Source organism: Xenopus tropicalis, chromosome 2 (genome assembly GCF_000004195.4).
Source record: "Xenopus tropicalis strain Nigerian chromosome 2, UCB_Xtro_10.0, whole genome shotgun sequence".
NCBI classification, from domain to species: Eukaryota; Metazoa; Chordata; class Amphibia; order Anura; family Pipidae; genus Xenopus; species Xenopus tropicalis.
Window position 1 is genome coordinate 9,013,548 of NC_030678.2, and position 13,177 is coordinate 9,026,724.

The window sequence follows — 13,177 nt, forward strand, 5'->3', positions numbered from 1 at the left end:
CAGATTTATACAGTGAAGTATTTTTTCAAAAATGTAGCATCTGTTACGGCAGTCTGTGTTATTAGTCCAAGTGTAATAACTTCTAATCTCTTCTTTGTTTTAGCTGAAGCAGCAGCAGCACCAGCCGCAAGTAAGTGAAAATTCTATTCGAATTTTGCTCAGCGCAATCCATTTCAGATTTATACCGTGAATTGTCTTTTTCAAAAATGTAGCATCCATTACGGCAGTCTGTGTTATTAGTCCAAGTGTAATAACTTCTAATCTGTTCTTTGTTTTAGCTGAAGCAGCAGCAGCACCAGCCCCAAGTAAGTGAAAATTCTATTCATATGTTTCTCAGCGCAATCCATTTCAGATTTATACAGTGAATTGTCTTTTCAAAAATGTAGCATCCATTACGGTAGTCTGTGTTATTAGTCCAAGTGTAATAACTTCTAATCTCTTCTTTGTTTTAGCTGAAGCAGCAGCAGCACCAGCCGCAAGTAAGTAAAAATTCTATTCGAATTTTGCTCAGCGCAATCCATTTCAGATTTATACAGTGAATTGTCTTTTCAAAAATGTAGCATCCATTACGGCAGTCTGTGTAATTAGTCCAAGTGTAATAACTTCTAATCTCTTCTTTGTTTTAGTTGAAGCAGCAGCAGCACCAGCCCCAAGTAAGTGAAAATTCTATTCATATTTTTCTCAGTGCAATCCATTTCAGATTTATACAGTGAAGTATTTTTTCAAAAATGTAGCATCTTTTACGGCAGTCTGTGTTATTAGTCCAAGTGTAATAACTTCTAATCTGTTCTTTGTTTTAGCTGAAGCAGCAGCAGCACCAGCCCCAAGTAAGTAAAAATTCTATTCGAATTTTGCTCAGCGCAATCCATTTCAGATTTATACAGTGAAGTATTTTTTCAAAAATGTAGCATCTGTTACGGCAGTCTGTGTTATTAGTCCAAGTGTAATAACTTCTAATCTCTTCTTTGTTTTAGCTGAAGCAGCAGCAGCACCAGCCGCAAGTAAGTGAAAATCCTATTCGAATTTTGCTCAGCGCAATCCATTTCAGATTTATACCGTGAATTGTCTTTTCAAAAATGTAGCATCCATTACGGCAGTCTGTGTTATTAGTCCAAGTGTAATAACTTCTAATCTGTTCTTTGTTTTAGCTGAAGCAGCAGCAGCACCAGCCGCAAGTAAGTGAAAATTCTATTCGAATTTTGCTCAGCGCAATCCATTTCAGATTTATACAGTGAAGTATTTTTTCAAAAATGTAGCATCTGTTACGGCAGTCTCTGTTATTAGTCCAAGTGTAATAACTTCTAATCTGTTCTTTGTTTTAGCTGAAGCAGCAGCAGCACCAGCCCCAAGTAAGTGAAAATTCTATTCATATTTTTCTCAGCGCAATCCATTTCAGTTTTATACAGTGAATTGTCTTTTCAAAAATGTAGCATCCATTACGGCAGTCTGTGTTATTAGTCCAAGTGTAATAACTTCTAATCGCTTCTTTGTTTTAGCTGAAGCAGCAGCAGCACCAGCCGCAAGTAAGTGAAAATTCTATTCGAATTTTGCTCAGCGCAATCCATTTCAGATTTATACAGTGAATTGTCTTTTCAAAAATGTAGCATCCATTACGGCAGTCTGTGTTATTAGTCCAAGTGTAATAACTTCTAATCTCTTCTTTGTTTTAGCTGAAGCAGCAGCAGCACCAGCCGCAAGTAAGTGAAAATTCTATTCGAATTTTGCTCAGCGCAGTCCATTTCAGATTTATACAGTGAAGTATTTTTTCAAAAATGTAGCATCCATTACGGCAGTCTGTGTTATTAGTCCAAGTGTAATAACTTCTAATCTGTTCTTTGTTTTAGCTGAAGCAGCAGCAGCACCAGCCGCAAGTAAGTGAAAATTCTATTCGAATTTTGCTCAGCGCAGTCCATTTCAGATTTATACAGTGAAGTATTTTTTCAAAAATGTAGCATCTTTTACGGCAGTCTGTGTTATTAGTCCAAGTGTAATAACTTCTAATCTCTTCTTTGTTTTAGCTGAAGCAGCAGCAGCACCAGCCCCAAGTAAGTGAAAATTCTATTCATATTTTTCTCAGCGCAATCCATTTCAGATTTATACAGTGAATTGTCTTTTCAAAAATGTAGCATCCATTATGGCAGTCTGTGTTATTAGTCCAAGTGTAATAACTTCTAATCTGTTCTTTGTTTTAGCTGAAGCAGCAGCAGCAGCACCAGCCCCAAGTAAGTGAAAATTCTATTCATATTTTTCTGAGCGCAATCCATTTCAGATTTATACAGTGAATTGTCTTTACAAAAATGTAGCATCCATTACGGCAGTCTGTGTTATTAGTCCAAGTGTAATAACTTCTAATCTCTTCTTTGTTTTAGCCGATGCAGCAGCAGCAGCAGCACCAGCCGCAAGTAAGTGAAAATTCTTTTCAAATTTTGCTCAGCGCAATCCATTTCAGATTTATGAAGTATTTTTTCAAAAATGTAGCATCCATTACGGCAGTCTGTGTTATTAGTCCAAGTGTGATAACTTCTAATCTGTTCTTTGTTTTAGCTGAAGCAGCAGCACCAGCCGCAAGTAAGTGAAAATTGTATTCGAATTTTACTCAGCGCAGTCCATTTCAGATTTATACAGTAAAGTATTTTTTCAAAAATGTAGCATCCATTACGGCAGTCTGTGTTATTAGTCCAAGTGTAATAACTTCTAATCTCTTCTTTGTTTTAGCTGAAGCAGCAGCAGCACCAGCCGCAAGTAAGTGAAAATTCTATTCGAATTTTGCTCAGCGCAATCCATTTCAGATTTATACCGTGAATTGTCTTTTCAAAAATGTAGCATCCATTACGGCAGTCTGTGTTATTAGTCCAAGTGTAATAACTTCTAATCTGTTCTTTGTTTTAGCTGAAGCAGCAGCAGCACCAGCCGCAAGTAAGTGAAAATTCTATTCATATTTTTCTCAGCGCAATCCATTTCAGATTTATACAGTGAATTGTCTTTTCAAAAATGTAGCATCCATTACGGCAGTCTGTGTTATTAGTCCAAGTGTAATAACTTCTAATCTCTTCTTTGTTTTAGCTGAAGCAGCAGCAGCACAAGCCGCAAGTAAGTGAAAATTCTATTCGAATTTTGCTCAGCGCAATCCATTTCAGATTTATACAGTGAATTGTCTTTTCAAAAATGTAGCATCCATTACGGCAGTCTGTGTTATTAGTCCAAATGTAATAACTTCTAATCTCTTCTTTGTTTTAGCTGAAGCAGCACCAGCCGCAAGTAAGTGAAACTTCTATTTGAATTTTGCTCAGCGCAATCCATTCCAGATTTATACAGTGAATTGTCTTTTCAAAAATGTAGCATCCATTACGGCAGTCTGTGTTATTAGTCCAAGTGTAATAACTTCTAATCTCTTCTTTGTTTTAGCTGAAGCAGCAGCAGCACCAGCCGCAAGTAAGTGAAACTTCTATTTGAATTTTGCTCAGCGCAATCCATTTCAGATTTATGAAGTATTTTTTCAAAAATGTAGCATCCATTACGGCAGTCTGTGTTATTAGTCCAAGTGTAATAACTTCTAATCTGTTCTTTGTTTTAGCTGAAGCAGCAGCAGCAGCACCAGCCGCAAGTAAGTGAAAATTCTATTTGAATTTTGTTCAGCGCAATCCATTTCAGATTTATACAGTGAATTGTCTTTTCAAAAACGTAGCATCCATTACGGCAGTCTGTGTTATTAGTCCAAGTGTAATAACTTCTAATCTGTTCTTTGTTTTAGCTGAAGCAGCACCAGCACCAGCCCCAAGTAAGTGAAAATTCTATTCATATTTTTCTCAGTTCAATCCATTTCAGATTTATACAGTGAAGTATTTTTTCAAAAATGTAGCATCTGTTACGGCAGTCTGTGTTATTAGTCCAAGTGTAATAATTTCTAATCTGTTCTTTGTTTTAGCTGAAGCAGCAGCAGCACCAGCCGCAAGTAAGTAAAAATTCTATTAGAATTTTGCTCAGCGCAATCCATTTCAGATTTATACCGTGAATTGTCTTTTCAAAAATGTAGCATCCATTACGGCAGTCTGTGTTATTAGTCCAAGTGTAATAACATCTAATCTGTTTTTTGTTTTAGCTGAAGCAGCAGCAGCACCAGCCCCAAGTAAGTGAAAATTCTATTCATATTTTTCTCAGCGCAATCCATTTCAGATTTATACAGTGAATTGTCTTTTCAAAAATGTAGCATCCATTACGGCAGTCTGTGTTATTAGTCCAAGTGTAATAACTTTTAATCTGTTCTTTGTTTTAGCTGAAGCAGCAGCAGCACCAGCCCCAAGTAAGTGAAAATTCTATTCATATTTTTCTCAGTTCAATCCATTTCAGATTTATACAGTGAAGTATTTTTTTAAAAATGTAGCATCCATTACGGCAGTCTGTGTTATTAGTCCAAGTGTAATAACTTCTAATCTGTTCTTTGTTTTAGCTGAAGCAGCAGCAGCACCAGCCCCAAGTAAGTAAAAATTCTATTAGAATTTTGCTCAGCACAATCCATTTCAGATTTATACAGTGAATTGTCTTTTCAAAAATGTAGCATCCATTACGGTAGTCTGTGTTATTAGTCCAAGTGTAATAACTTCTAATCTGTTCTTTGTTTTAGCTGAAGCAGCAGCAGCACCAGCCGCAAGTAAGTAAAAATTCTATTCGAATTTTGCTCAGCGCAATCCATTTCAGATTTATACAGTGAAGTATTTTTTCAAAAATGTAGCATCCATTACGGTAGTCTGTGTTATTAGTCCAAGTGTAATAACTTCTAATCTGTTCTTTGTTTTAGCTGAAGCAGCAGCAGCACAAGCCGCAAGTAAGTAAAAATTCTATTCGAATTTTGCTCAGCGCAATCCATTTCAGATTTATACAGTGAAGTATTTTTTCAAAAATGTAGCATCTGTTATGGCAGTCTGTGTTATTAGTCCAAGTGTAATAACTTCTAATCTCTTCTTTGTTTTATCTGAAGCAGCAGCAGCACCAGCCGCAAGTAAGTGAAAATTCTATTCAAATTTTGCTCAGCGCAATCCATTTCAGATTTATACAGTGAATTGTCTTTTCAAAAATGTAGCATCCATTACGGCAGTCTGTGTTATTAGTCCAAGTGTAATAACTTCTAATCTCTTCTTTGTTTTAGCTGAAGCAGCAGCAGCACCAGCCCCAAGTAAGTTAAAATTCTATTCATATTTTTCTCAGCGCAATCCATTTCAGATTTATACAGTGAATTGTCTTTTCAAAAATGTAGCATCCATTACGGCAGTCTGTGTTATTAGTCCAAGTGTAATAACTTCTAATCTGTTCTTTGTTTTAGCTGAAGCAGCAGCAGCACCAGCCGCAAGTAAGTAAAAATTCTATTCGAATTTTGCTCCGCGCAATCCATTTCAGATTTATACAGTGAAGTATTTTTTCAAAAATGTAGCATCTGTTACGGCAGTCTGTGTTATTAGTCCAAGTGTAATAACTTCTAATCTCTTCTTTGTTTTAGCTGAAGCAGCAGCAGCACCAGCCGCAAGTAAGTGAAAATTCTTTTCGAATTTTGCTCAGCGCAATCCATTTCAGATTTATACCGTGAATTGTCTTTTCAAAAATGTAGCATCCATTACGGCAGTCTGTGTTATTAGTCCAAGTGTAATAACTTCTAATCTGTTCTTTGTTTTAGCTGAAGCAGCAGCAGCAGCACCAGCCGCAAGTAAGTGAAAATTCTATTTGAATTTTGTTCAGCGCAATCCATTTCAGATTTATACAGTGAATTGTCTTTTCAAAAATGTAGCATCCATTACGGCAGTCTGTGTTATTAGTCCAAGTGTAATAACTTCTAATCTGTTTTTTGTTTTAGCTGAAGAAGCAGCAGCACCAGCCCCAAGTAAGTGAAAATTCTATTCATATTTTTCTCAGTGCAATCCATTTCAGATTTATACAGTGAAGTATTTTTTCAAAAATGTAGCATCCATTACGGTAGTCTGTGTTATTAGTCCAAGTGTAATAACTTCTAATCTGTTCTTTGTTTTAGCTGAAGCAGCAGCAGCACCAGCCGCAAGTAAGTAAAAATTCTATTCGAATTTTGCTCAGCGCAATCCATTTCAGATTTATACAGTGAAGTATTTTTTCAAAAATGTAGCATCTGTTACGGCAGTCTCTGTTATTAGTCCAAGTGTAATAACTTCTAATCTCTTCTTTGTTTTAGCTGAAGCAGCAGCAGCACCAGCCGCAAGTAAGTGAAAATTCTATTCGAATTTTGCTCAGCGCAATCCATTTCAGATTTATACCGTGAATTGTCTTTTCAAAAATGTAGCATCCATTACGGCAGTCTGTGTTATTAGTCCAAGTGTAATAACTTCTAATCTGTTCTTTGTTTTAGCTGAAGCAGCAGCAGCACCAGCCCCAAGTAAGTGAAAATTCTATTCATATGTTTCTCAGCGCAATCCATTTCAGATTTATACAGTGAATTGTCTTTTCAAAAATGTAGCATCCATTACGGTAGTCTGTGTTATTAGTCCAAGTGTAATAACTTCTAATCTCTTCTTTGTTTTAGCTGAAGCAGCAGCAGCACCAGCCGCAAGTAAGTAAAAATTCTATTCGAATTTTGCTCAGCGCAATCCATTTCAGATTTATACAGTGAATTGTCTTTTCAAAAATGTAGCATCCATTACGGCAGTCTGTGTAATTAGTCCAAGTGTAATAACTTCTAATCTCTTCTTTGTTTTAGTTGAAGCAGCAGCAGCACCAGCCCCAAGTAAGTGAAAATTCTATTCATATTTTTCTCAGTGCAATCCATTTCAGATTTATACAGTGAAGTATTTTTTCAAAAATGTAGCATCTTTTACGGCAGTCTGTGTTATTAGTCCAAGTGTAATAACTTCTAATCTGTTCTTTGTTTTAGCTGAAGCAGCAGCAGCACCAGCCCCAAGTAAGTAAAAATTCTATTCGAATTTTGCTCAGCGCAATCCATTTCAGATTTATACAGTGAAGTATTTTTTCAAAAATGTAGCATCTGTTACGGCAGTCTGTGTTATTAGTCCAAGTGTAATAACTTCTAATCTCTTCTTTGTTTTAGCTGAAGCAGCAGCAGCACCAGCCGCAAGTAAGTGAAAATCCTATTCGAATTTTGCTCAGCGCAATCCATTTCAGATTTATACCGTGAATTGTCTTTTCAAAAATGTAGCATCCATTACGGCAGTCTGTGTTATTAGTCCAAGTGTAATAACTTCTAATCTGTTCTTTGTTTTAGCTGAAGCAGCAGCAGCACCAGCCCCAAGTAAGTGAAAATTCTATTCATATGTTTCTCAGCGCAATCCATTTCAGATTTATACAGTGAATTGTCTTTTCAAAAATGTAGCATCCATTACGGTAGTCTGTGTTATTAGTCCAAGTGTAATAACTTCTAATCTGTTCTTTGTTTTAGCTGAAGCAGCAGCAGCACCAGCCGCAAGTAAGTGAAAATTCTATTCGAATTTTGCTCAGCGCAATCCATTTCAGATTTATACAGTGAAGTATTTTTTCAAAAATGTAGCATCTGTTACGGCAGTCTCTGTTATTAGTCCAAGTGTAATAACTTCTAATCTGTTCTTTGTTTTAGCTGAAGCAGCAGCAGCACCAGCCCCAAGTAAGTGAAAATTCTATTCATATTTTTCTCAGCGCAATCCATTTCAGTTTTATACAGTGAATTGTCTTTTCAAAAATGTAGCATCCATTATGGCAGTCTGTGTTATTAGTCCAAGTGTAATAACTTCTAATCTCTTCTTTGTTTTAGCTGAAGCAGCAGCAGCACCAGCCGCAAGTAAGTGAAAATTCTATTCGAATTTTGCTCAGCGCAATCCATTTCAGATTTATACAGTGAATTGTCTTTTCAAAAATGTAGCATCCATTACGGCAGTCTGTGTTATTAGTCCAAGTGTAATAACTTCTAATCTCTTCTTTGTTTTAGCTGAAGCAGCAGCAGCACCAGCCGCAAGTAAGTGAAAATTCTATTCGAATTTTGCTCAGCGCAGTCCATTTCAGATTTATACAGTGAAGTATTTTTTCAAAAATGTAGCATCCATTACGGCAGTCTGTGTTATTAGTCCAAGTGTAATAACTTCTAATCTGTTCTTTGTTTTAGCTGAAGCAGCAGCAGCACCAGCCGCAAGTAAGTGAAAATTCTATTCGAATTTTGCTCAGCGCAGTCCATTTCAGATTTATACAGTGAAGTATATTTTCAAAAATGTAGCATCTTTTACGGCAGTCTGTGTTATTAGTCCAAGTGTAATAACTTCTAATCTCTTCTTTGTTTTAGCTGAAGCAGCAGCAGCACCAGCCCCAAGTAAGTGAAAATTCTATTCATATTTTTCTCAGCGCAATCCATTTCAGATTTATACAGTGAATTGTCTTTTCAAAAATGTAGCATCCATTATGGCAGTCTGTGTTATTAGTCCAAGTGTAATAACTTCTAATCTGTTCTTTGTTTTAGCTGAAGCAGCAGCAGCAGCACCAGCCCCAAGTAAGTGAAAATTCTATTCATATTTTTCTGAGCGCAATCCATTTCAGATTTATACAGTGAATTGTCTTTACAAAAATGTAGCATCCATTACGGCAGTCTGTGTTATTAGTCCAAGTGTAATAACTTCTAATCTCTTCTTTGTTTTAGCCGATGCAGCAGCAGCAGCAGCACCAGCCGCAAGTAAGTGAAAATTCTATTCAAATTTTGCTCAGCGCAATCCATTTCAGATTTATGAAGTATTTTTTCAAAAATGTAGCATCCATTACGGCAGTCTGTGTTATTAGTCCAAGTGTGATAACTTCTAATCTGTTCTTTGTTTTAGCTGAAGCAGCAGCACCAGCCGCAAGTAAGTGAAAATTGTATTCGAATTTTACTCAGCGCAGTCCATTTCAGATTTATACAGTAAAGTATTTTTTCAAAAATGTAGCATCCATTACGGCAGTCTGTGTTATTAGTCCAAGTGTAATAACTTCTAATCTCTTCTTTGTTTTAGCTGAAGCAGCAGCAGCACCAGCCGCAAGTAAGTGAAAATTCTATTCGAATTTTGCTCAGCGCAATCCATTTCAAATTGATGAAGTATTTTTTCAAAAATGTAGCATCCATTACGGCAGTCTGTGTTATTAGTCCAAGTGTAATAACTTCTAATCTGTTCTTTGTTTTAGCTGAAGAAGCAGCAGCAGCACCAGCCGCAAGTAAGTGAAAATTCTATTTGAATTTTACTCAGCGCAGTCCATTTCAGATTTATACAGTGAATTGTCTTTTCAAAAATGTAGCATCCATTACGGCAGTCTGTGTTATTAGTCCAAGTGTAATAACTTCTAATCTGTTCTTTTTTTAGCTGAAGCAGCAGCACCACCACCAGCCGCAAGTAAGTGAAAATTCTATTTGAATTTTGCTCAGCGCAATCCATTTCAGATTTATGAAGTATTTTTTCAAAAATGTAGCATCCATTACGGCAGTCTGTGTTATTAGTCCAAGTGTAATAACTTCTAATCTGTTCTTTGTTTTAGCTGAAGCAGCAGCACCACCACCAGCCGCAAGTAAGTGAAACTTCTATTCGAATTTTGCTCAGCGCAATCCATTTCATATTTATGAAGTATTTTTTCAAAAATGTAGCATCCATTACGGCAGTCTGTGTTATTAGTCCAAGTGTAATAACTTCTAATCTGTTCTTTGTTTTAGCTGAAGCAGCAGCACCAGCCGCAAGTAAGTGAAAATTCTATTTGAATTTTGCTCAGCGCAATCCATTTCAGATTTATGAAGTATTTTTTAAAAAATGTAGCATCCATTACGGCAGTCTGTGTTATTAGTCCAAGTGTAATAACTTCTAATCTCTTCTTTGTTTTAGCTGAAGCAGCAGCAGCACCAGCCGCAAGTAAGTGAAAATTCTATTAAAATTTTACTCAGCGCAATCCATTTCAGCTTTGTATAGTGAAGTATTTTTTCAAAAATGTAGCATCCATTACGGCAGTCTGTGTTATTAGTCCAAGTGTAATAACTTCTAATCTGTTCTTTGTTTTAGCTGAAGCAGCAGCAGCACCAGCCGCAAGTAAGTGAAACTTCTATTCGAATTTTGCTCAGCGCAGTCCATTTCAGATTTATACAGTGAATTGTCTTTTCAAAAATGTAGCATCCATTACGGCAGTCTGTGTTATTAGTCCAAGTGTAATATCTTCTAATCTCTTCTTTGTTTTAGCTGAAGCAGCAGCAGCACCAGCCGCAAGTAAGTGAAAATTCTATTAAAATTTTACTCAGCGCAATCCATTTCAGCTTTATACAGTGAAGTATTTTTTCAAAAATGTAGCATCCATTACGGCAGTCTGTGTTATTAGTCCAATTGTAATAACTTCTAATCTGTTCTTTGTTTTAGCTGAAGCAGCAGCACCAGCCGCAAGTAAGTGAAAATTCTATTCATATTTTTCTCAGCGCAATCCATTTCAGATTTATACAGTGAATTGTCTTTTCAAAAATGTAGCATCCATTATGGCAGTCTGTCTTATTAGTCCAAGTGTAATAACTTCTAATCTGTTCTTTGTTTTAGCTGAAGCAGCAGCAGCAGCACCAGCCGCAAGTAAGTGAAAATTATATTCGAATTTTACTCAGCGCAGTCCATTTCAGATTTATACAGTGAAGTATTTTTTCAAAAATGTAGCATCCATTACGGCAGTCTGTGTTATTAGTCCAACTGTAATAACTTCTAATCTGTTCTTTGTTTTAGCTGAAGCAGCAGCAGCACCAGCCGCAAGTAAGTGAAAATTCTATTCGAATTTTACTCAGTGTAATTCATTTCAGATTTATACAGTGAAGTATTTTTTCAAAAATGTAGCATCTGTTACGGCAGTCTGTGTTATTAGTCCAAGTGTAATAACTTCTAATCTGTTCTTTGTTTTAGCTGAAGCAGCAGCAGCACCAGCCGCAAGTAAGTGAAAATTCTATTCGAATTTCGCTCAGCGCAGTCCATTTCAGATTTATGAAGTATTTTTTCAAAAATGTAGCATCCATTACGGCAGTCTGTGTTATTAGTCCAAGTGTAATAACTTCTAATCTGTTCTTTGTTTTAGCTGAAGAAGCAGCAGCAGCAGCAGCACCGGCTGCAAGTAAGTGAAAATTCTATTTGAATTTCGCTCAGCGCAATCCATTTCAGATTTATACAGTGAAGTATTTTTTCAAAAATGTAGCATCCATTACATCAGTCTCTGTTATTAGTTCAAGTGTAATAACTTCTAATCTGTTCTTTGTTTTAGCTGAAGCAGCAGCAGCACCAGCCGCAAGTAAGTGAAAATTCTATTCAAATTTTACTCAGCGCAGTTCATTTCATACATAGTTACATACATAGTTACATAGGGTTGAAAAAAGACCAGTGTCCATCAAGTTCAACCCATCCAAGTAAACCCAGCACACCTAACCCACACCTACCAATCTATACACTCACATACATACACTATATATACAACCACTAGTACTAACTGTAGATATTAGTATCACAATAGCCTTGGATATTCTGATTGATCAAGAACTCATCCAGGCCCCTCTTAAAGGCATTAACAGAATCTGCCATTACCACATCACTAGGAAGGGCATTCCACAGCCTCACTGCCCTCACCGTGAAAAACCACCTACGCTGCTTCAAATGGAAGCTCCTTTCCTCTAATCTAAAGGGGTGACCTCTGGTGCGCTGATTGTTTTTATGGGAAAAAAGAACATCCCCCAACTGCCTATAATCCCCTCTAATGTACTTGTACAGAGTAATCATGTCCCCTCGCAAGCGCCTCTTTTCCAGAGAAAACAACCCCAACCTTGACAGTCTCACCTCATAGTTAAAATCTTCCATCCCCTTAACCAGTTTAGTTGCACGTCTCTGCACTCTCTCCAGCTCATTAATATCCTTCTTAAGGACTGGAGCCCAAAACTGCACTGCATACTCAAGGTGAGGCCTTACCAGGGACCTATAAAGGGGCAAAATTATGTTTTCATCCCTTGAGTCAATGCCCTTTTTTATACAAGACAGCACTTTATTTGCTTTAGTAGCCACAGAATGACACTGCCTGGAATTAGACAACTTGTTATCAACAAAAACCCCTAGATCCTTCTCCATTAAGGATACCCCCAACACACTACCATTCAGTAGATAGTTTGTGTTTATATTATTTCTACCAAAGTGCATAACTTTGCACTTGTCAACATTGAACCTCATTTTCCAGTTTGCTGCCCAGTTTTCTAATTTTGTCAAATCGCTCTGCAAAGCGGCACATCCTGCATGGAACTTATAGTTTGGCACAATTTAGTGTCATCAGCAAAAATAGAAACAGTACTGTCTATGCCCACCTCCAGGTCATTAATAAACAAGTTAAAAAGCAAAGGACCAAGGACTGACCCCTGCGGTACTCCACTAACCACACTGGTCCAATTAGAAAATGTTCCATTTACAACCACTCTTTGTACTCTATCCTTCAGCCAGTTCTCTATCCAATTACAAATATTATGTTCTAGGCCAATATTCCTTAATTTGATCATTAACCTTCTGTGAGGTACTGTATCAAACGCTTTAGCAAAGTCCAAGTAGATGACATCAACTGCCATTCCAGCATCGAGGTTCCTGCTCACCTCCTCATAAAAGGCGACTAAATTAGTCTGGCAAGATCTGTTACGCATAAAACCATGCTGGCACAAACTAATAGTATTGTGAACTGCAATGTATTCAAGTACCCTATCCCTTATTACCCCTTCCAAAAGTTTTCCTACTACTGATGTCAGACTAACAGGCCTATAGTTTTCAGGCTGAGAACGAGATCCCTTTTTAAATAACGGCACCACATTAGCAATCCGCCAGTCTCTCGGCACCATGCCAGACCTCAATGAATCCTGAAAAATTAAGTGAAGAGGTTTGGCAATCACAGCGCTCAGCTCATTTAATACCCTGGGATGAATCCCATCCGGCCCTGGACCTTTGTTTACCTTTACATGTTCAAGTCTCTTTTGAATTTCCTCCCGAGTGACCCATGCGCCAGTAGCTAAATTACTAGAACTGGGCATATTACAAGGGAAGCCTTCATTATCTGGCTCCTCAGATGTATAGACAGATGAAAAATAAGAGTTCAAAATTTCAGCTTTTTCCCCATTCTCATCAACCAACTTACCCCCCCGTGATAATAAAGTTCCCACCCCTTCTTGCTTCATTTTTTTACTATTCACATA